At 45.3% G+C, this 23,840-nt stretch overlaps 1 protein-coding gene across 1 annotated transcript in view; it reads right to left on the bottom strand.

Annotated features, from left to right (window-relative positions):
- The window catches only part of pik3r3b (phosphoinositide-3-kinase, regulatory subunit 3b (gamma)), a 186,057-nt gene extending 178,826 nt beyond the window's left edge, over positions 1–7,231 (bottom strand). Inside the window, exons 1-2 of the mRNA XM_037114384.1 lie at positions 7,111–7,231; positions 2,692–2,797 (exon numbers count right to left, since the gene is read on the bottom strand). The gene's annotated coding sequence lies outside the window, so the exon portion shown is untranslated. The remainder of the gene's footprint in view (positions 1–2,691; positions 2,798–7,110) is intronic.
- Between the last annotated feature and the right edge of the window lie 16,609 nt (positions 7,232–23,840).

The raw sequence follows: 23,840 nt of genomic DNA, 5'->3' as shown, positions 1-23,840 counted from the left end.
AACTGTGTCAGCTGACTGACTGGACTGAATATGTTTTATAATAAATATGTAAAACTATATATTTATATAACTGTTAGAGAGTAACTCCCTACAAATAATAAAAAATAATGACTTAAGTGATTTTGGGCTTATTGACAGACGAACTGATCCAGAACCCAACCAGCAGAATACTGTCAGCTAATATTCTCAGTCTGCATACGAGCACATCGTCAGTTTTTGGACAATCAGACGATGTTTTGTACATTTTGAACATCAGCGTCCAATTAGAATCAAAATATGGACACATGCAACATTTAAGCTCATGGTTTGAATGAAACTGAAGCACAGAGAATCTTCTGGAGCTTCTCCGGTTTATATGAAGTGGCTCTTATTCAGAAAACATAATCTCATCATGTGAAATCTGTGGAACTGTTTTAATTTCCCTGGTCATGTGTTCTGAGAGTTACAGAAACACATTAATACTATTTTCATCTGATGATTTTTACGAGCCTCTCTAGTAATAAAAGGAGTCTGAATCCAAACGAAACAGACTCGCAGCAGAAACGACGGTCGGGCATCGCTGCATGAAAAGACAAAAGCAAAACACACTGAGGATTAAAGTGAAGCTCGCCTGAGGTCCTTGTGTTTGCTGATATTTAGCAGCGTGAGTGAAAATATTAAAGGATTAGTGACAAACTCAAACTGAAGACGACGTAATCAGTGTAATGATGAGCAGCTCTGTCACACCTGCTGCTGAACCACCGTGTGTTTTTACAGCAGGTGAATAAAACAGACTGTTAATCAGAGTTAATGGAAGGTGAGTTTTCTTTAGATGGAGCAGTTTTCTCTATTTACAGTCTTTTTGCTAAGTGTTAAAATATAATAATAAGAAGAAGAAAGATAAGAATGATAATAATATGTTCTTTTAGGTTTTCTTTGGTCTTCATATTTTTATAATTCAAGCATGATGAATAAATGAATAAAAAGAAGAAATAAAGGTGAATAAGAACCACATCAGCCTGAGCCTGAGTTCTGTCTGAGATGTTTTCATCGTGTAAAATTATATTAATTACATTTTTACAAAGCCAGATGAAATGAGAATAAAGTGCATGGACATAAAGGACTTAAAAACTTTAAACTAAATTAAAAAGATATGATGAAAACAGGCCAAAGAACAATCAATCATCAAAATAAGAATAGATAAAAGTATGAAACGACTTTTTAAAGATCAGTAACTTATTAAATTGTCTAAATTATCTGATAGAAACGTGACTGATCTCAACACCTTCACACTGAGAGAAATGGTGGCGTTTGGAGAGTCAAAAAGATTTAACGGTCATGAGTTTCGCTGGGCTGCTGGGAGAGTTTTAACGACACGTATAGCTGAGTGTCATCAGCATGAAAATGGGAAGAGGCACTATGATTTGAATAATCGGATGAATGGAAAACAGAAGGGGAACAAGAACGGAGCCTTGAGGAACACCACAAGTCAAGAGCCATCAAAGAAGTAAAGTTTCCTAGGACAACAAAAAAGTTCTGGTTTGGAGAAATTAATGCAACCAGGACTTTGATATCTACACAAGAGAGCAACTCATTTTTCATAAACTACATTTGGAAATTTATCCTTGATGTACAAATTATTTGTGGTTCAATCAACTGTGTGTTCCAGTTTGTCCGTCATGACTTTTTGAATACATTTTGGTGCAGAAATGCATCAGTCACTGTCGACTCATCCCCTCCTGTCGGCTCACAGTTAATCATCTGTCGTTCATCTCTTTCGGTCACAGGACAGTTTGACACGCTGCCATGTTTGCAAATGCAAAGCGGCAGAAATCAATAAAGCGCTCGCTGAGAAACAGAGATGTAATCATGATCATACAGACGTTTAGTCACGCTCGTGTCTCAGCACCAGACGTGGATGACTGACTTCTCTGCGGCTCTCGAGCTCACGTCGTCTTCTTCGTCTTATCTCTCGTAGCCACGGGCCAATCAGACGGAAGGCGATCTTTAGGAGGGGAGCTGTGACTTCCCAGAGGAGATGGAGGCGACTTGTTCCAGATTAAATGTGTCAGATCAGACAGGCATCATCTACTTCGATCATATGTGGAGAGCGCAATTACTCACACATGCAAATACTGAGTGGCTGAGTGTTCCCATGGCAGCAGGATGACTGTTCGAGTACACACCGCAGCAGACTGATCACTGTTTGTCCACACGCTTGTGTATTCATGCAGCACTTTGGAAAGCCTTCTGTATTATCAGCTATGAGAACGACAATAATGGGATTTTATACTGGAAACTGACGTCTGAAACTGACGTCTGACTGTATATTTCCACAAGATTTCCAATGTGCATATTTTAATTTACAATAAAGAAACTTTTCTGGAAACAGCTGAAAATGTGGAAAATGTACCGCAAGTTTCTCTGCTTGGCTGAGCTGGACGGGTTCATGTATCTTTAAAAACAGAACCGTCTCTGACTTTTCTAACTGCTGACTTCTGTCATATAAATGGAGGAGAAAGTTTTTTTTTCTGAAACTAAACTGCAATAAAATGATTTAAAGGTTTTACAGTGAAAGCTCGATGCCAACATGTGCACCTCCTCAAAAATGTAACTGCATGGCTGCAACAACAGTGATTGGTGATTTTCCCCGAGTGCTAATACAGGGCACTCTGTGGGACTGTGTGTAGTTTCCCCAGTAAACACACTGACCTCCTGTTAACCAGCCAGCTGCGGCTCTTCTCAGGTCAAACTCGTCCTCGTCGTCCCCAGCGGAGTGTCAGGCTAAACTCCCCCCAGGACACCCGGCCTCTCCACCCTGCCGAGCCCAGAGACACAATGTTCAAATAGAGACGGATGGAAAAATATTTACACCAACGTCCAGAACCTCAGTTTGTCGTAGCATTTGATTGGAGCCGACAAACACCCACATCTGCAGTACTGACAGCTGACTGTAGCCCGACCAGGTGAAGAAGAGACGCCAGACGTTGTTTGTGTCCAGCGTTCACCTTTACTGTTCCAGTCGCTGCAATTACCTCGGTAAAAAACCAAAGAACGTCTGCAGCGGGATTAAACCATTATTTCTATGGCAACCTGACATGGTCAGAGTGTGTGTGTGTGTGTGTGTGTGTGTGTGTGTGTGTGTGTGTGTGTGGGTTTGAACCCGTCTGCATGTGGAGGCGTGTCCTCATCAGCGAGTGGCAGCGCCTATGCGACCTCGCCACGCGTTTGGCAGCTATAACGAGATGCCACAGACACATTAATGCCCTGCAGACACACACACACACACACACACACACACTCACCTCATTTATATAACCCTCCTCCATGCAGTGCGTTAGGATGTGCTCCAGTGAGCATCAGGGGTCAAGAGCTCATTGGTGGCCCAGGAGCGTTTCCTCGCTGGGCTGGTTGCTGCTCTGCCTCGCCTGGAGAAGCCCGTCAGATAAGAGACCGCGCTATGTTGTCAATTCAATTACTCCTCATATTACTGCAGGGAACATTTGTTTTCCTTATCACAGGCAAACATGCATTTTGAATTTGCAGAGAGTCAGGGGACGGAGCGCGGAGGACGTCCACGTACAGAAACACCTGGCGCAGCGACCGGCCCCGGGCTGAGTTTGGTCACAATTTGAGATGAGCGACAGAAGGATTACAGACTTTAATCTGCGGGATTGTTTGTACATTTAGCTGAAGGCTGTGAGTGCAGAACACGGTGTGCTACAGCAGGTTTCCTCACAAACACACGTGTGGTACATCACTGAGGGGTAATCCGGGTTATTACGACGGGAGGTTTGTCTTTGTTTGGCCATCGTTACGAAACGTCGAGCTGAGAGACAGACAGGACGTGTCAGAGAAACTCCCGATGGTTTTGTCTCTTTATGGGATTTGTTATGGTTGAAAAAATTAAATTAACAGCAAATGTATCGTTTAATAACCAGGGATGATTTTGACCTTCTTGTTTAGCTCTAAAGTCTTTCACTGTTCCATATACAAAGTGATGTTATTCAGGTTCGGTTTCCTCTCAGCTGCCTGTCACACTACACTTCATGTGGCATCACCAAATTATTCAGGGTGTTTTTTTTTTTTTAGAATAACTTTGGCAGATTTTTTAATAAAACCGGAGAACGACTGACAGAAAAACAGACGTCAAAGCTGAGCTCCTGAGCGCAGCGACGTCTGCGCTCATCACACCGACTCTGCTCTGATTTATGTCTGTAACATGAGATTAGACTGGCAGGTAAACGTCTCCTCATATCACCGTTGCTTCCAGGTGACCCACTTACAGGAGACGATTGAAGTCTGAGGCCGTGTGGGATGTACAGCTCTGCTGTCACGCATAAACCTCACATGTCCTCAAACTGCAGGAAAACTGATTTTCCTCATGTATGGATACACATGTTTGATATTTAATTTAAATATGCAACAGTTTTGCTCTGTTCCCACAGGCGAGAAGCGTCTCTACACCTGGACAGTGACGCTGGATCTCAATTTTGAAGGGAAACCAGCCGCCTCCGGAGGACATCAGCCACGAGAGGAGCGCTGAAGTGGAAAAACGAGAGGCAACTGCTGCTTGAAATTGGCACGGATTCCCAACAGCATCACAATTTCCCTCCCTCTTTAAATCCCTCAACATCCACCTCCCCGCTCATCAAATCCCGAACAGCAGCGTGAAGGACGTGTGCACACTGTGATCCTCTTCTGATTCACCACGGACGGGAAAACTGGAGCGCAGAGGGCGACGAGAGGAGAGAAGAGCAGATGGATGGAGGGCTGGAAGAAGGTGATGAGAGGAGAAGAGGCAGGAAGTCTGTCTTTGTTTAATGTAATCTACTTCAGTTGTATTTTTATATCAGCTCTTGTCATTTATTGACTAAATGTGATGATAAATGTACCTCAAGATCAACAATATGGACCAGAAACCTGATCAACATGTATCAGCGACACATCAGGACAGAAACAGCTTCACGTCTCTCCTCCAGACTAACAGTAATATAACCATAATTATAAATAAGTTACATGTGATGAAGGTTAATATCTCCTATACATATCTCCTGTTGTTCTGTCCTGGTTTGTGTTTGAAGCGTGAAAGCGTTGATGAAATGACGATGAAGTAACACAGATCAGCTCGTTAACGTTTCTATGAACTAATCAGACAGAGTGCAGTAAATGACTCAGAGGCCGGCAGCTTCCTTTCGAGTGACGACGAGGAACTTTCTTTGGTTGATTCTTGCGGTGCAACACCAAAATCCACCGGGAAAATTCTGACTGCACCGGCCCACCAGCTCCAGTAACTGTGTGTCTGTCAATTCACCTGATGCTTGATTTCGGAATAACTCGGTAATTTTCGAGCACTTTGCTGCATCCCCCTCCAGCTTCTTCTTCATTCTGGCCTGCCCCTCCTCCCTCCTCCCTCCTCTCCTCTCTCCTCTCCTCTCTCCTCCCTCCTCTCTCCTCCCTCCTCTCTCCTCTCCTCCCTCCTCTCTCCTCTCTCCTCTCTCCTCCCTCCTCTCTCCTCTCCTCCCTCCTCTCTCCTCTCTCCTCTCTCCTCCCTCCTCTCTCCTCTCCTCCCTCCTCCCTCCTCTCTCCTCTCCTCCTCCTCTCTCCTCTCCTCCCTCCTCTCTCCTCTCCTCTCTCCTCTCCTCCCTCCTCTCTCCCCTCCTCTCTCCTCTCTTCTCTCCTCTCCTCTCCTCCCTCCTCTCTCCTCTCTCCACTCTCCTCTCTCCTCTCTCCTCTCCTCACTCCTCTCTCCTCTCCTCTCTCCTCTCTCCTCTCCTCCCTCCTCTCTCCTCTCCTCTCTCCTCTCTCCTCTCTCCTCTCCTCTCTCCTCTCTCTTCTTGCCTTCCATGTGTGAAACAACAAGCAACCACACAAATCCTTGAACTGTCAGAAATCCTGTACTCTCCCTGGAACTTGCTCTCTCTCTCTCTCTGTCTGACGTGTCATTATCTTGACGAGGAGTCGCTCATTTATCCTCCAACATTTCTGTAAATAGATTTGACCTGCAATCGGTTCACTGGATAAACGCAGAGTGACAGGCTCTGGATAAACACATTTCCCATTCCCAGGAGGCTTTGCTCTATTCTGTGTTCATTTAAGAACAAACAAACAAATTAAATTGCAGGGCGTTTTTGTACCTTGTGACCATGAAAGTTCTGTAACACCTGAATAAGAAGAGATCACGACCACCTGAACACCCGCTCAGTATCGTAAACATTCAGCAGCGCCAGTTTGAGATCTGTGGACTCTGACATATTGAAACAATAACCCTGAATTAGGATGTAAGTCCAGTCCTGGTCCAGGAACAGTAATGAACCAGATATTTCACAGTGTGCAGGCTCACTTCCTCTCTGAACAGTGAGGGATCAGAGGATGGGAGGACGGGCGAATCAGAGGGACGAAGGACGGATTTGTCTGTAATCCTCCCGTTGAAACAAACCGGAGAAACTTAGCTGCTGTAAAGCTGTTTGGACTGAAACACTAAAACCACCAAAGTCCTGTTTATGTTGCACTGTCACATTCGATATTAAAGGTTTAGGTTGCAAAGTAATTCTTAAGATTCCCCAGAAACACAGAAATCAGCGTGAACATGCGCCTGAAGCAGGATTAATACTGAGCAACATGGAGCTCAGAGAGAGAAGTGATGAAGGATGAAACGTCAGAGTCACAAACGAGCCGACGATTCTCGACATCTTCAGCTTGTCTGCTGACAAACATGACAAATATTTCTCTAACCTTAACTCGCCGTGAGCGCCGCGACGTGAGGACGTTTAACAGGTACGAGCAGCTGCTGTGTGGAGAGACCAGATATTTTACTGGTTAGTTAATAATTAGCATTAGCATTTGAACTTTGGCTCCTTTGGGACGATACAAACACGGCTAAATGAACACGCCTTGTGATTCAGTTCATGCATTTTAAAGAAGTCATGTTGTGCTAATTTTCAGGTTCATACTTGTATTTGTAGGTTATTGTTACAGAAGTAAAGACTGGACGGCTCGATGAGAGTTTTCGGTGGAGAGAGTGAATCCCCTTTTTCACTTTGCAGCCCTTTAATGACCCAAAAAGATTAATATGACCTCGTTAAGATGAAATCATAACCAACACAAGAGTGTGTACAAACTAAAACTCACCGTCTGAGGGTTTCAGTGGTTCATCAGTCTCCAGCGTTAGTTGTCTTCTTTTGTTCCCAGTCGTCCAACAGATCCATCTCAGTAACAGCTTCAGCCCAACACACATTAATGCTGATGAAATAACGACTGGAAAAGCATTTTCATGTCAAAAACTGCAAAACAGAGTCTCCTAAGATGGCTGCCGACCTCTGAACCACTGATTGACACCTCATTTAACCAGTCAGGCGCTTCTATGTCCTGTAGTCTCTGAACTCGTGCACCCACCAGTGTTTATTGTCTTTGTCCACATTAAAGGAACTTTCCGTCTTTTCCAGTCAAACCAGAAACATGGAGGCTGCAGATCTGCTGCTCACAGAGGAGACGTTCTTTGACATGATCTTAACATGACACCAAGCTCTGCTGCTCGTTAGGAGCAATTACAGACACTCTCATCACTGGTGTCAACACACACACACACACACACACACACACACACACACACACACACACACACACACTCTTCTCTCTGATCTTCCTCTCTGGCTCCCTGCTGTTCTGTCATTATGTTGCTGCTCTCTGCTTCATGCACACACTAAATATATCTCAGGAGAAAAAGGGCAAATACTTCATCGCTCTTCTTCTCCACGACGTTTCAGTGCAACACGAAATGAGCCCAGAAACCTGAATTAGAGCTGCGATCGATCAGAGAATCATGATTCAAGAGCTCAGAGTGAGAATATAATGTTTTCTGATTCTGGATCAAAATGTCCGGTTGTTTTCTCACATTATTCCAAATGTTTCCAACGATGTTCGAACCAGAGGGGTGAACATCTCGGATCAGAACAGAACCTGATGAGACTCCAGGTGTTTGTTCCTCCAGGAGGTCTGGATCTACACCAGCTCTCTCCTCCAGAGCTGGCTCTTTTGTTTTGTCTTGATAGAGAGCCCCCTAGTGGCAGAAATTATATCTTTTATCAATAAAACCACCTTCACCTAATTGTTAAACTCTCCTAAAAACCCATATTCACAGTAGAAATGCTGATATAAATATTCTACCCACAGTGTTTCTGTACTCATCATGGATCAGAACCTCCTCCAGCTGAAGTCCAACCCGTCAGCCATCACTCAGTCCTCTGCTTCTCCTCGGCCTCGTTACTTGGTCCACTTCTTCTTCCTCGGCAGCATCTCACGGCCACATTAATCTTTCTGTCACTGGGACACAAACAGTTGAAGGCAGCGTGCTTCCTGACGGACTCGTGCTGCAGCTCGTGGATTTGATCACTGCGGAGATAAACGACCAGGACGGACGTGACGAGGAGCTTCTTCAAAAACCAGGAACATCCTGGTTTATCGAGGCGTCTGTCACTGAACAGAGTTCATGTTTTTGTTCCTCAGGTCAGATTTTAGCTCCCGGCTGTTACTGGTTCCACTCACCTTTCAGGGGATCAACCGTGTTTCCTTTCCTTGTGAAGGAGCTGTGAGTGGAATGATGAAGCCATTATCTCCTCACACTCGTCACGTCTTCATACTTCACACTAACTTATTTAGGCTGTGACTGACAGACAGACGAGTGTCGACTCCATCGTCACTGTCATGACGGAGGAGCATGAGAGCTCTGACATCATCATCACACTGAGACGAGTTCTTCTGCTTCCTTCCTCTTTTACACTTTCACTTTTCTTCACGTCACTCTTCACTTTCCTCCTGTCTCGTCTTCCCTCCTGTTCATTCCTCATTCCTTCCTCTCTTCACCTCCTTCTTCCTTCCTTTCTTTGTTTGGTTCCTTGATTCTTGTCTTTCCTCCCTCCTTTACTTTGCTCGTCTTTCTTTCTTTGTTTCCACCTCTTTTTCTTGTTCTTCCTTGTCTTTCCTTCCCTCCTCCTACCTAACAGTCTTTTTCTCCTTTACTGTTGCCTTTTTGTATTTACATCTTCTTCTCTTTCCTTTGTTCTCTCCTTGGTTCACGTCCTCCTTCGTCTCCCTTGTCTCTCCTCATTTCTTCCTCGATTGATGCTCCTCAAAGTAAATGTTTGTAAAAGGTAATACATTTTTTAAAAAATCTTACATGTTTTCAACCCAACATGATATTTCTTTCAAATTAATAATGAGTTTTTCTACCTGCACACACACACACACACACACACACACACACACACACACACAGCTGTCAGAGTGCTTGACCTTAATTTTCAGTTTCTCACCGACGTGTAAACAAAGACGAGGATGAATTAACGTCTGGAATATTTCACAGGATATTTTACATTCATGCCACGTGAGTCGCGGAGTAAACACTGGCTACATGTGGAGGAAGGAGATAACGGCGTGCACTTAGAGGAATTCAGCGGCGGCGATGCTCTTATCTCCGCACAAAATGACGGGAAAATGCTCGAGGCGACTTGAAAAGTGTTTCGGGGGCTCGGCGCTGAGAGGTGTGTGTGTGTATGTAATTAGTGTAAGGAAAACACATTTGGTATGTATACACCATCCATATTTCACGGTGCTCTGTCTTCATGAGAGCAGCTCTCTTCAGCGGGAATAACAGTGAATTAGCCGTGACACTGTGAGATCTCGCTCTATATGAGTTTCCCCCGCGGTTGTAATCTGACAGGTGAGACACACAAAGTTCATTAAAACTTGATGTGTGACGGAGCTGCGAGCTGCAGCCGCCATCGACAGGACCAGCTCCCCCCGGCAGCACGCAGGCAGGTGAGACAAACACGAGTGGATCCACACTCAGTACCAGGACGACATTTATTCTTGTGCTTCACGTGCTTCCAGCTGGAAGGGCTTTCCTGTTTGTCTTCCCATTCACTGATTCGCTCCTTTGAACGACCAATCAGAGTGACGTCTCTCAGTGACCACATGGAGCGTCGGCGTCCTTCCTGTCGGGTCCACTGGGCCGGTTCAGTCACATCAGCTGCAGAGAGGGAGAGCAGACAGATGTGACTGGACTTGGTGCTGGTCTGTGTTTCTTGGCTTGGTTCTTGCAGCTCACTGCATGTAATCAGTACCTGCTCTGATACTCAGACCTTCTCTCTGACCGCTCACCGCCCAACACTACCATGACTTCCACCATCTCGACCTGTCAGCGATTCCTTTGTCATCCTTTTCAACTCACTCCCTGTTCGGCGTCGACTTTCATGACGTCCTGTTCTGAATACAAACATGACAGTTTTGTTGCTTCTCTGTTTGAAGAGTGTTCATCGATGATGTTTCTTCATCGTGCTCTACGTCGGTCCTGTGTCTGATGTTTCAGGTTTCCTCCGAGCAGCAGAGGGATTCGCCACCACACCACCAAGACTTCCTGTTGTCTTTGTCTAACAACACCATCCTCCTCCACCTCGTCCTCGTCCTCATCGCCAGAAGGAATTCTTTTATTGTTGTCCTTCCCGACTCCTGCAGCACTGAGATCTGTCCTGCAGCTTCATGTGCTGCTCGTACATTCAAACCGTGTTAAACCTCAGAACATGTGGAGACGCTCGGCCTCCATCAGAACTCGCCTTCATCTCAGTTCAGTGACGCTTCACTGCTGGTGCATTAAAATACAATTAAATATAAATCAAATAGGGTCGAGTTTGACTAATTAATAGCACATTTAAACTTCTTCCCTTTTCTGTCCCCTGACGATGAAAATACCATACTGACATACGTCAGTGCTGATATCTGACAGAGCGCCGCCTCCTCGAAGCAATTATATAACAAGATGTGACTGAAATATAATATAATATAATATAATATAATATAATATAATATAATATAATATAACATAATATAATATAATATAATATAATATAATATAATATAATTCAGGGGAATATAAAGAATATTATATTTATATATTAAGAAATTAGTGAAATGGAAAATATCATACATAAATGCATGTATGCATATACACACATTTACATATGAACTATATTCTACATAAACATACAGTTTTCAATACAGTCATGCACAGTAGGATGTAATATGACCAGAAGTATACAGACAGCCGTGTACACAGGCTCCTCAGCTCTGATGGAGGAAATCTCAAAGATTTAATGGTTCATCCAGAATATTAATACCTGCTTGAATCATGTTTGGCTGATTCTCAGTCGGGTTCTGGAGGACGTGCAGCTGTCAGTGTGATATTAGTACTTTTACGTCAATAAAAGCTCTGAGTTCTTCTTCCACTGCTGGTATTTGTTTCTGTGTTTTCAGCGTTTCACTGCTGCATTCAAACATTTTTTTATTCCAGATATATTTGGTGACTCTCCTCCTCTGGCAGGTTTTTATTTTGAATCCTCCTCTTTGTCTCTCACCCCCCGAGGGTTTGCTCCCTCTGCGTCTTCTCTCAAGGACTTGTGGACATTATTGAAGACCGTGTCCTGGACATAAAGACGTGGATGTAGTTCCCATGAGCTTGACGTTTGTTGTTCAGCAGCACAGCAGGACTGAGAGCGGATGGATCGACCCCGAGCAGCAGCTCAGTGATGCTCTCCACACTGGTTTGAATGGTGCAGGACTTTTTATTTGTAAAGGAATATTTTTAGATTCTGGTATTTACTCCATTAAAGGACCGAGTGCTTCTTTCACACTGACCATCACACATGTGTGTGTGTGAGCGAAAAGCATCGACGTCAGCGTGTAAACAGACGAGGCGAGGTACAGTCAGCCCCGGATCATTTCTCTTACTTCTACAGTAAATTATATATTTGCGCCAGCAGGCAGCCTGTCTATGTGTCCCGGCTCTGTGGGGTCTGCAGCAGCTCAGCGGGGGGAGATAACTAGGAAGTCATTTGTGAGAGACGCAGCAGATTCATCACAGGTGTCCCTGGAGAGGAGGCGAGGCCCAGGTGTGCAGAGGTTGTCCTCATATTTTTCTGGTGGTTGCTGCGTCTCTCTTTGTCCTCCTGCTGCTCGCTCTGACTCTGACATCACAGCTCTCTGCTGCATCTTTATCTCCCCCTCATCTCTCATCCACCACGCTCACATCCAGCTCAGTGTGTTCATGCTGCTGAACAAAAGAGAGAGCCTCCTTCTCTTTGTCGAGGATCTGCAGAGATCCTTCTATCAACAAATCCCCAGGTTGGATTTCTCTGCATTTAAACAGTTTGCTCGTGAAAGCATCGGGACAAAATGTCAGATAAACGTCCGCGATCTGCACGTAAATACGACGATTGAGATGGCTGCCTCGCTTGAATGGGATCATAATGACAAAGCATTCGACAGCATGCAGACAAAGCACCTCAGCACTGCAACACAAGCACAGTGAACTCTGCAGACAAAGAGAGGAAGACAATGATGAAGAGAGACATCGGGATAAAAATGATTGAGTGGAGGGAAGCCGAGGACACAAATCCTCCTCATGAAGACGTCATTGTTGTAAAGTCATAAACGAGCGCCGGCTGCATTTCTGACGTACTGTTGCAATAAAAGACTTGTTATATTTTCCACAGTTTCTGCATGCTGCATTTTTATGGTTGCATTTGCATCGACTGTGGCACCTCTGCAGGCACTCAAATCACATTAGAGCGCTCGGAAATGAAATCAGAGGCCACGTATTGATATTTTCCCCCAGAAGCAATTCATTCTAATTTACGGCGTTATTGTGTGAGAAGGCTGAGCGACAAACTCACACACACACACACACACACACGCTCATAAATAATGCTGATGTAGACTGAGGGAGCGCTCCTTTACTGTTCTACGCTCTCATGTGACTAAATGGAGTTTGTGCTCCACACTGGGACGATCTGATGAATGAAACACCAACTGTGATCAGGTTTACAAATGACGCACGACAGTCGAGCTGATAACTTCCATCTTTAACCGTCAGAACTGTGATGCACTTTATCAGTCCTGATACATTTGCATTTAGGTAATTAGATTATAAAAAAAAAAGTTAATAGGTTTTTTTTTATCACACAGGGTGACTTGAGGAGGTGACCTGTATATAAAAACCTCTTGGTTAAGGTTTTTGGTCAAATACCTGGTTTAGTTGGGACAAACAGCTGGAGACGCTGTGGTGTCAGCGCAGGTACTCACGGCTGATAACTGTCCAAATCTCCTGGTTTCACTCTTACAAATGTTGAAATGCGACTTCAAAGGTCTCGAAGCGTAAAACAAGAGTGAAACAGATCTGAACGACGGAGCTTCTTTAAATTAATACCATATTATCTGAGACGCAGCAGTCAGACGCACGCTGAGCACGGCTTCAAGCCAGCCTGAACTAAATGCACATAAATAGTTTGACAGTCGAACATAAAACAAAAAAGTTCCAAAGCTGGAAGTTGGTTGGATGTTGGAGCTGATTGGATGTTTTCTGATGCGCTTGTGTTTCCTTGTTCTCTGCCGATCGGTCTCCAGCTGAGCTGTCAGAGCTAAATCTCCGATTCTCCTTCTTCTGCTCCCACTGATATCTCAATACCAGATCAGACACAGAAACTGGGTTAGAAGAAGAAGCGTGAGGCGATGCAGGAGCGCTTCTTCTGATTTTACTTTTAACTCTGTGAGGAAGCAGCAGAGAGAGGGTGGAAGTGATCCGACACCCCTGTGACCCTTTTCTTTTTCCTCACATGTTCGTCTTTATCTTTACATTTTCACTGATCCTGCTGACTGCAGCCAGTGAAAAGCATTTAATGCTGTTTCCTGCTGTGAGCTGCAGCTTCAGACGTCCACAGTTCACTCTGTTGTGTGACCGGAACACAAAACTCTGAAATAATGTCCTGCTATTACGTCACAGACGCTCCACACTGAGGCAGCCAGCGTTTCTTTTCTCCTTCTCATACTGTTTTTTCTAAAACTCGACTTCTGCTCATTACTCTTACTTTTCTTTAGCCAGTTATCTCCCTTTTACTTTGCTGCATTTGGTATAATCTCTCCGTTACAACTAAAGAGTAGCACCATCCGTCTTTTAACCGTGACGGAGCGACACCCAGAGCGAGAGCAGCTTCTTGTTTTACACCAAACACTCCGCTCAGCTCTGCTGTTACAAACCCTCCTCTGAAGGCCCAGGAAAGTTGCACATGAAGCTAGAAACAAGGCTTCGACTTATCTCGTCGTGGTGTGACGGGCGTTTTAATTGGTGTCTTTAGAGAGCGTTTAACATTACCTTAAAAACAGAAATAATTTTATCTTTTGTGCGTTCTATAACGACCTGATCGCCGTCGTTAGCTGTTTGACATTCACTTTCATAACATGACATCAAACATTGCTAAAGGATCAGCTACGTGTGTGATATTTGTTTAAAGGTCGGCTCTGCCTTCTCTGTCTCTTCCAGGATTTAGAAACGGAAACTCAGCCGTGATGTAGATCACAGTGCTGACGATCCCTCGACCCACAAGCACAGAATCTGGCTGACCGTGTTGGCTTGGAGGGTTTTATTATAATTAACATGTTGATGAAGTTCTCAGTCGTCCAGGTCACAGTAATTATAAGTGCTGTTTCACAGCTAACAGGATGTTTGACCTCTCGTCCAAGAGGCTTCTTCAGGTCTTCAGGGTACGATCTGGACCCAGAGTCCAGTTTGTTCGACCAGTGTGAGCTCCTTACATGTCTTTGGTCCTGGGACGGTTCAGCAAACTGAAACAAGTGCAGTTGTCTACGATAAAGCACTTAGAATTATTTTAATAGAACCTTCAGTTCGAGGAATAAAATGCAGGATTTTGTTGTCACGACTCAGAGAAAGACCTAAATGTTCTGTTCCTATTTGAATCCATAGAGAAGAGAAAGCTACAGAAGGACATATAAATATCACAGAAATGATGGACCTGGCCTTCAGCATGTGGGCTCTTGTTCAGGTTCAGGACCACTCACACACACAGGTGCAGCGCTCCTCCACCTGCAGTGGCAGCGACCCGCCCACAGCAGCCCGAACACTGATTCAGCAGCGTCTGTGCTCCCGGATCACCTCAGGGAATCGCTGAGAAGTCCCACTGCAATAACATCACATCAGGCGTCCCAGCGGAGAGCAATCAGCTAACAGCGAGCGGTCGTCGGCTGCTAACGCATCTATCTCTGCTCTCTGCGCTCAGCCTCTCCCTGCTGCTCTCAACATCCCTCACGTCGTTCTGAGGAGACGACTTCAAACAGGCCGGTCGTCGTTCCAGCAGCCGTCTCCCTGCTCGGCATAAATATCCCATAAAGAGAACGGCGTCCCGTCTGGGCACGGTGAGCCGCTCTGACACTTTCATTAAATATTTAACTGTGTGTGTGTGTGTGTGTGTGTGTGTGTGTGGCTGGTACATCATCGTGTGATTTTGTATGTGTGATATGATGAAGTGAAGACAGTTGGGGGTTGAGGAGTTATAACAGCTATGAAAGATCGAACAACAGACAGGAAATTAGAAAATCTGTGTGCGTGTGTGTGTGAGTGTGTGTGTGTGTGTGTGTGTGTGTGTGTGTGTGTGTGTTAAGTCTACATTAAGAGCACTCCATCAACATCATATTGCACTTCCAATACAAAAGTCTACATTTGCACCAGCTGCTCTGTGAGGCTGCTAAATGCTAACGTGAACATGCTAACATGCTCACAGTGATCCGGGCGGGATCAGCAGGAGGATTCATCGCCTGGGACCGGACAAACTTTAACCACAAGTACCATCAAAGTCGGTACAATTCATCTTTAATTTCATCATAATTCATCCAGTAGTTGTTGAAGTATTTCAGTCTGGACCTCAGTGGTGCACAAACGGACAAACGGACCGCTGCCGTCCCTCGAGACGAGCTGCTCGCGTGATTGCTCTCAGGCTGATGAAACAACCATCCATGAGCAAACAGCAGCGGGTGAGCGCAGTCTGAGGTGACAGAGTGAAGTTTGAGAGAGTGAATCATGTGTTGTGTTGTGTGTGTGTGTGTGTGTGTGTGTGTGTGTGTCAGCCGTGATGAATGGCCGTGTGCTGCAGGACGTCTCGGGCCCGGCGGCAGCGATGATGGCGGAGCAGACTGTTCTAATGAAAACTGACTGTGAGGCTCAAGTTCAGCAGCAGCAGAGACTTGAGGCCATATTTCACTTCAGTATCAAACTGTCACCGTCACACAAACACTCCGCTGGCTCGGACTCACACTCGGCTTCCTCTGTTGTCTCCCTGTGGTTTCCCAGCCGCCAGAATCAAATGTTGGCACAAAACCAAAGATACTTTAAATTTGTACGTTTCATATGTATCCTATCAACAATCCTACAATTCACGTCACATCACGTTCAGATTACTCGTATGCGATCTGACTTTAACGTCAGGAGATGATGGTGCTGATGTGACAGCGAGGCGAGACGGCTGCCAAGTGAGAAACTCCTGCTGGAGATGATGCTTCAACATTTACCATCATAAAAATCTGTTTAATGAGACGTCAGGACAGCTTTTCTTCACACAGCCAAGTGGGTTCTGACAGATCATCAGCAAATAGTTCCATTTCTTAAAGTGAGTTCAGAGTGAAGAGATGGAAAGTTAGAACAGAGAAATGTTACATTTATTCTGCTGTTTGGTTTGTGACTGTCAGGACGAGAGGAGAGGAAACGTTTCAGATGTATTGATCACGTTCACATACATGTATTTGTTTAGGAGTTATGATCAGGTCAAAGATTAACCTGCATGACACCGTACAGAGAAAAGGGTGAAAGATAACCTGTCGACCCGGTCATGTGATCATGTGATCATGTGACCCTGCGATCGCTCACGTCCATCGTTAAGATCCATATTTGTGTCTGAACACACAGACAGTCAACATCCTGTGAGGAACTACTGAACAAGGACGTAGCAGCTCCCCAAGAGGTTAGCTTAGCCGCTGCAGCATCGATTATATCAGTGGAAGAAGAGCAGAGAGCAGCAGTGAAGCGCCCGGCTGACTCATACAGAGAATAAATTATTTAATCATGCAGCTCTTCTATACTTTCCAAATGTTATTGAACCCAATGGCTCAAATTAAAACGGTGAAAGACGGCGAAAACAAAAGTATCCATGATTTCACAGCAGCCTCTTTCACAGCGCTGCAGATGTCGTTCCTGTGTGTCCACAGCAGACGTCCTGTCGCTCTCTGGAGCTGAGGAGCAGCTGAGGAGCAACAATCAGCTGACTGACAGTTCCAGGTTGTCTTCATGTCACTAACTTATATTTCTATGTTGGGAACAAGTTTAACTACTGGAACAACTTCACATGAGTCCAAGATAAAATGTGAAGGTTCTCGTTTTCATAATTTCCCCTCCTGTCTGTTCCTGTTTCAGTCATCTCTTAGTTTGCTGTTGGTTCCCTCTGTTCTCCGGCTGCAGTAGGAATGATTCACTGGATGCCTGCTCAGCTTCTGTATGCGTGCACGACTTCACCCTCACGCGTCGGGCAATGAATCAGTGTGTACAAGATCATTTACAGGCGTGCACGTGCTCACACTCTGCCTGTGAATGTGTCTGTACGGACCCCCGCTCATCTGAGCCAAGGGCACTGCAGTCGTTCCTCCTGACAGACGAGTCACTCCGCATCTCTCCCCTCCTGACAACATCTCCATCACCCCTCTCATCCTGTGTTTGCTCTCTACATCTCTGTCTCCTGCCTCCCTCTCCTCCCTCTCCTCCCCTCGCTGCCCTCTTAGAAGATGAAGCAGGAGGGAAGATGGGCGAGTATATGAGGCCCAGCGTGCAGCCGCAGTAATGATGCCTGTGATGTGCAGGAGGAGTGGATGGATGAACAGATGAATGGATGGAGGGATGGAGGGAGGAGGGGGAGAGGGCACAGCAGGAGGTCGAGGTATAAAAGATGAGATGAAAGTGGAGCTCGGTGTGGACGGACTGATCGAAGACGAGCAGCTTCGCTTCAGAAAACATTATTTAAGACTGGGCTTCTTGTTTCTTCTCTCGGCCCACGTCGTCGCACCGCAAACCTCCCACTTCATCTGCTTCCTCCTGCCTTCCAGCGCTAAATGATGCAATGTGCTATCAATAGTGAATGTGTGAATTCTGCATTTTTCAAGGATTCAGGCAACATACCGAGCTGCCTGTAAAGTTCTGCATGTACGCAGCACATATAAGGGTGAGAAGCGCGCTCGTTCACACCCGCCAGGAGGCCGCGAGCCCGTTATCTAACTCCCACAGACGGCTCGGCTGAAGGAGAAAAAAAGAGTCTGCTTAAAGATGGACAGAATCTGGGTCATGTTCTAATTTGCCGGGAGTGAACAGCGAAGATCAAACCAGGGAGAAAGAGAAGAATGGAGGAATAAAGCTTCTTTCTCTCAGCCTCATCAAAAGACACCACGAGCTGAGAGTCTTGTCTCGCTTTAAATGATCTTTATCGTTCTGTCGGAGAGGATCTGCTCCACTCTGGTTTCTAATTAATGAGCGCAGGATGATCCACAGAGGGACGAAGTCAGAGAAACAGTCTGGAGCAGGTTCGATTCCCTCATTTCGTTTCTTAAAAGAAACATTTTAACAGACATTTTTTTTCGGCGCAGCAGACGAAGATTAGAGCAAAATCTCTCGTGTTACTTCTTGACCCACATCTCAGCGTTTCTTGTGAATAACACATGATGTGTCACTGCACCACTTTCTTTAACAGACATTTGGGAGGAAAAAAAACACTTCACACGTCACAGAGACTCATCAGCCATCTGTGAGCCGCCCGAGACAAAGACGCTCTCTGAGAGCTGAGCTGAGCGTCACGACGACAGCTGGAAACTGACTGAGAGACATTTACACCTCGAATGTCTTTATTCTCTTAACATGGACGCACTCAGTGACGAAGGTTTAATATGTAGAATAATGAAGATTTCTCTCTGCTGATGTTCTGAGTCCTTCTTTCAGTTACAGACTGAGAGAAATGTTTGTGAAATGATGATTTTCTGTTCAATGATCAGAAAATATGATGATAATCTTTTAATCGCGGCTCTTTTATCTGTTTTCTGTCAGTAGTGAGAGAATATCACACGTTTCTAACCATCCTGCAGGTTTCTGACGACGTCGCCTGAGACTCAGGGAAACTTCGACAGAAACTTGATGACGGAACAAATAATCAGGTTCAATCTTTGATTTATAATAACTGCTGGCCGTGTTTGTTCACTCACACTCCTCAGTTTGAAGCTGCAGTCACGTCTCTACTGTCTCTCTGTCCGAAGTGTCCGTCTGGTCCGTCAGTATAACGAGCGAAACAAATCCCAGTCAGGAGAGTTTGGACGGGTACCACACTGGACTCTGGAGAACCGGGTCAAGAGTGATTTGTTCTGAAGTTATGATACGTACGTCAGATTCAGTTACGTAGTTTTCTGACGTAGACGATGATTTCTGATGACAGAGTCAGTTAATCAGAATCAGTTTCAATTAAAAACTGACTCTTTAAAATGAAAGTCAAAACCAATCCAGCCGACCTGCAGCCACACACACACACACACACACACACACACACACACACAGCCTGCCTCTCTGCGGTCATGAATAATTGGTCGGCGGGAGCAGAGCAGGTTTTCCTTGCAGGTGAGCAGCTTGCAGGCCGAAGCACTCTGAGCTCATGTTTTCATAATGTGATGTCACTGTGGGAGACACACAGAGGAGCAAACGCAGAGCGGCACCGCGGAGCAGAAACGGGTCAGGTTCTGATTCTAACACCTCACAGCTCACCATCAGAACAACCAGGAGACGGATCAGTATCAGAACTGAGTGAACCGGGTCACACTTAAAAAATGTTACTGCCAAGAATCATCCAAGTCGTTTTTCTGATCATCCAGCAGAAGAAGTTTAAATAAATTAAGGACATTTTAATAAAAACGAGCAGTAAAAATATGGACCTCGTCTTTGTGTTCAGGGAGTGAATCTGTCTGTCTTGTAAATAAAACTCAAGACAAGTTGGTGCTGCTTTAATCAGTTTTTGGGGGTTCGGGTCGAGGTTTTCAATGATGAATAAATATTAAATAAATGAATAAAATATAAAGAGGAGATCCACAGAGACAAAACCTCGCTGGAGAGATGTTCATCAAGGAAGAAGCAACAGGTTCAAGGCAGTGAAATGCACCAAGATCCCAGGGGAAATCTGGGAAACAGCGAGGATGACACCTCCCACCCAGACCACACACACACACACACGCACGCACACGCACACGCACACACACACACACACCCCATTGTGCCTGAGGATGGCATCTGTTCATGTGACGGAGAGTGATCTGGTTTGACAACAGGCATCTGTGCCCTGCAGACTCCCTTCAGCTCGCAGCTCTGCCACCTTCACTCTTATTTACCCAAACACACACACACACACACACACACACACACACACACTGACTCACTCACTCCTTCTCCCCCCTCCATCATTTTCACTTGCCTGTAATTCAGAGTGAAGCAGCAGATCACAGGCACAAGCTGGGGCCTAGACTGAGACGTGCCTGAGAAGATGAGGAGTGTATAATGTGTGTGAGCGTGGAGTGTGTCACGCTGCGTCTCCATCCTCGATCCACCGCGGCAGTCGGCCTGATGATGAGTTTCGGAGGACCGGAGTTTAATTTCAGGCTGAAATCACCTAATTTAAATGAATGTGCTGCCACGATTGCAGGATTTACTTTGTTAGTTAGTATCTTCAGCTGCTGTCCTGCTCTCTGCTCAGATCACTGCAACATGTCTGCAGACAGTTGTGTAATTTCTCTTTTCAAGTATCACAAAAGGACGACAACTATTTTGTTTTGTGTAATGAAAACTAAACTGATCTTCACCTACAGCACTAAGCTGGGACGCAGAGGAGTTCAGTTTTACTAAGGCTGAGTTTGAGAAACATTCAGAGATGAGCGTCACAACGTGGAGAGGAACAGTTGGCTGTCGTCAGCATACGATCAGACTTTGACACCGGAGCGTCTCCGTCCACTAAACGTCGTCTGTTCACTCTTGTTTCACTTTGGTTTCTGTCACTCTCCCTCGTCACCGTCGTTGCCTCGACCATGACCTCCTGCTGTCTCACACTGGACCTCTGGACTTCACACACCGCTGCTTCCAACAGTCACACTGTCACTGGTGCAAAGCAACAAACTGGGAGCACCTCATGTCAGTAAGATGAGAGCACCGACAGGCCAACAGCACAGAGACAGCAGAGTCACACTCTGTCCTCCAGCACACAGCCGGTCGGCTGAGTCCACATGATTCTCAGGATTCTGAGTGTGTTCGACCCGTTAATCAGACTGAAGAGAACAAACAGGTCACAAGTAACAAGTGCCACACATTCTTCTGTGTGATGTTACACTGCATCTGCATCTGTACACACACACACACACACACACACACACTCACTGGCTGATGAACTAATAGATTACTTGTCACATGTATAATTACTAATCAGTGTTCTTGTGACTAATTGCTAAATGTTCAAAGATGAATATAGAAACAGAGCGAGGTGTGAGAGCGCTCATATAACAAGTCTGTGACACAAATTGTACAACACACACACACACACACACACACACACACACACACACACACTGGAGCCATGGGTTTGCTAATGATGCTGCTGATGGGAGTGTCACGGCGGGAAAATAATGACACCCGTAAGGAGGTGTGTGTGTGCGTGTGTGTGTGTGTGTGTGCATGTGCGTGTGTGTGCGTGTGTGTGTGCGTGTTCGTGCGTGTGTGCGCGTGTGTGTGTGTGCGTGTGTGTGTGTGTGTGTGTTTGAGTAAGAAAGAGAGGCTGACTCAGAGGTTTAATCAGTTGTGAGCAGCGACTCAAACTTGCATTCGATTGGTTCGTTACTGTTCATGTGAGACGACATCAGAGAACAGGGACACGATGACGACTCCATGAACTCCGAGTCTGCACGACCTCGGTCCGGTCCAGTCGTGAAGTAACTGGAGGATGGAGGTTTGGGTTGATGGACGGGTCAGTTTCATCTTCTGCACTGACTTTGTTTTAGGTTTCACAGGTGATGTGAGGATACAGACGGTACAGTAGATTAGGAGGCAGTAACTTCCTGTTCTCAGCTGGCTGCTGTCTACGTTTGTCTCAGTAGAACAACATGTGGAGAGTCGTTTGTCTTCACTGTCAGAAATAAATCTGCACGCTGGTAGTTTGTTCAGTCATTTCTTTGATTTCAGCTCGCTGCAGGTTTGTCCAGAGATTTACTACAACACAGTCCGATCAGTCGCAGCTTCCAGATCAGAAATACAATCTGTCTCATGATTTCTCTGTGTTTTGTTCTGGAGCAGAGTGATTTTCACGACTTGCTGAACAGGTGTAGGGATCAGAATATCGACAAAAGCAGGTGGGAGAAGGATTTAAACACACACACACACACACACACACACACACACACAGTTCGATCACAACAGAGATGTTAATGCGACAGATTAGCCTCTGTGCTGTCGGCGTGTCTGACAGTCTGCCAGCTGCTGACAGAGGAAGCTTTGTGTCTCGTATACAAGAAAATAAAGCAGCTTCTGATCTCCGTCCATTTACCAGATTTGTTTTTTTTATTTTGTGTTTATTTTGTGTTTGGACACACATTGTATTCACACCTGCAATCTGAGCTCCACACGGCGTCTGTCGACAGATTACTGCCTCCTTTATTTTCACAGGAATCCATTCTCTCTGCAGCGAGTGGGAGATTTTAGAGCTTTACAAGAATTACATTTTGTTATCTTGACTTGTTTATACAAACTGATTCAGATTACCTACACACACACACACACACACACACACACACACACACACACACACACACACTGTATGGTCTTTCTTTGTGCAGCATTCGATTTTTTCCTTCCTCCTCCTCTTCCTCCTCCCTCCTCTTCCTCTCCTCTCCTGTGGGGTCTCTGACAGATAAACAAGCTTTGTGGACGTTTGTTCACGTCCCGGCAACTAAAATCAATCCTCCTGCTGATCGGTGCGTGGCGTCCTGCCCTCCAGAGACCTCAGTCTAATCCTTAATTTGAGCCGTGACGATGGCCTTCCCAGTTAATCCTTCAGACTAACTGCTTATTTCTGTTATAACTGGACACAATCTATTTCAAATACCAACATCTGATGAAAATTAAATGACAATACTGTTCGCTCTCGCTGTCTTTCTGTAGCGACTAGCTGCCCACATCAGAACCCCACTGAGGCCGGAGAGGACGGAGAGAGAGAGTCGGACATCATCAGCGTATAGAGACAGAATATCTTCACGTTACAGTGAACTGAGGATTGATGTGGACCGAACCAGAAGTCTGATCCAGTTTGTGTCCAGTCTGATTGAAGTGAGTCTGACGATGATTTAACGAGCAGATGAAACTGGTCTGAGTTCAGCCAGAGACAGAAATGTGAGTTCAGATGGTGGATGGTTGGATTTTTCAGTTTATAATGAAAATAGCAGTCAAAATATTTCCTTTCTTCACATTTATGAGTTGATGTTGTTGATTATTAGACTCAGTAGTAACTGAAGCTGCAGGCTGTCAGACTGTCACCTCTGAGAGACAGAGGCTAGCTGTTAGCATGCTAACTTCAATTTCTCTGCAACACAGCGGGCTACATTGTACTTTATCTATCGTGGGACGGATCTCTATTTTTAGTTTGGATCCACTTTACCCCAGTATCAATATTCTAAACAAGACCAAATATTGATCATATCACTAAGTCAAGGAAGTATGTAGGTACTTTGGTATCTTATCTGTCATCCAGTCAGCTGCATCTCTCTACAAAGTTGCAAGAATTCATCACTGTGCGATCTCCGGCCCAAAACTCTGGTGCCGGTTCTCTGATTGTTTGATCGGATCTATGGGAGGAAATACCCAATCTTCCTGGGCACTCCTGGGACCTACGGAGAAACTGGAATAGAGTTAGAACGAA

This window comes from Acanthopagrus latus, chromosome 11 (genome assembly GCF_904848185.1).
Source record: "Acanthopagrus latus isolate v.2019 chromosome 11, fAcaLat1.1, whole genome shotgun sequence".
NCBI classification, from domain to species: domain Eukaryota; kingdom Metazoa; phylum Chordata; class Actinopteri; order Spariformes; family Sparidae; genus Acanthopagrus; species Acanthopagrus latus.
Note: the sequence above shows the minus strand (reverse complement) of the source record. Positions and strands in the feature narration are given on the sequence as shown.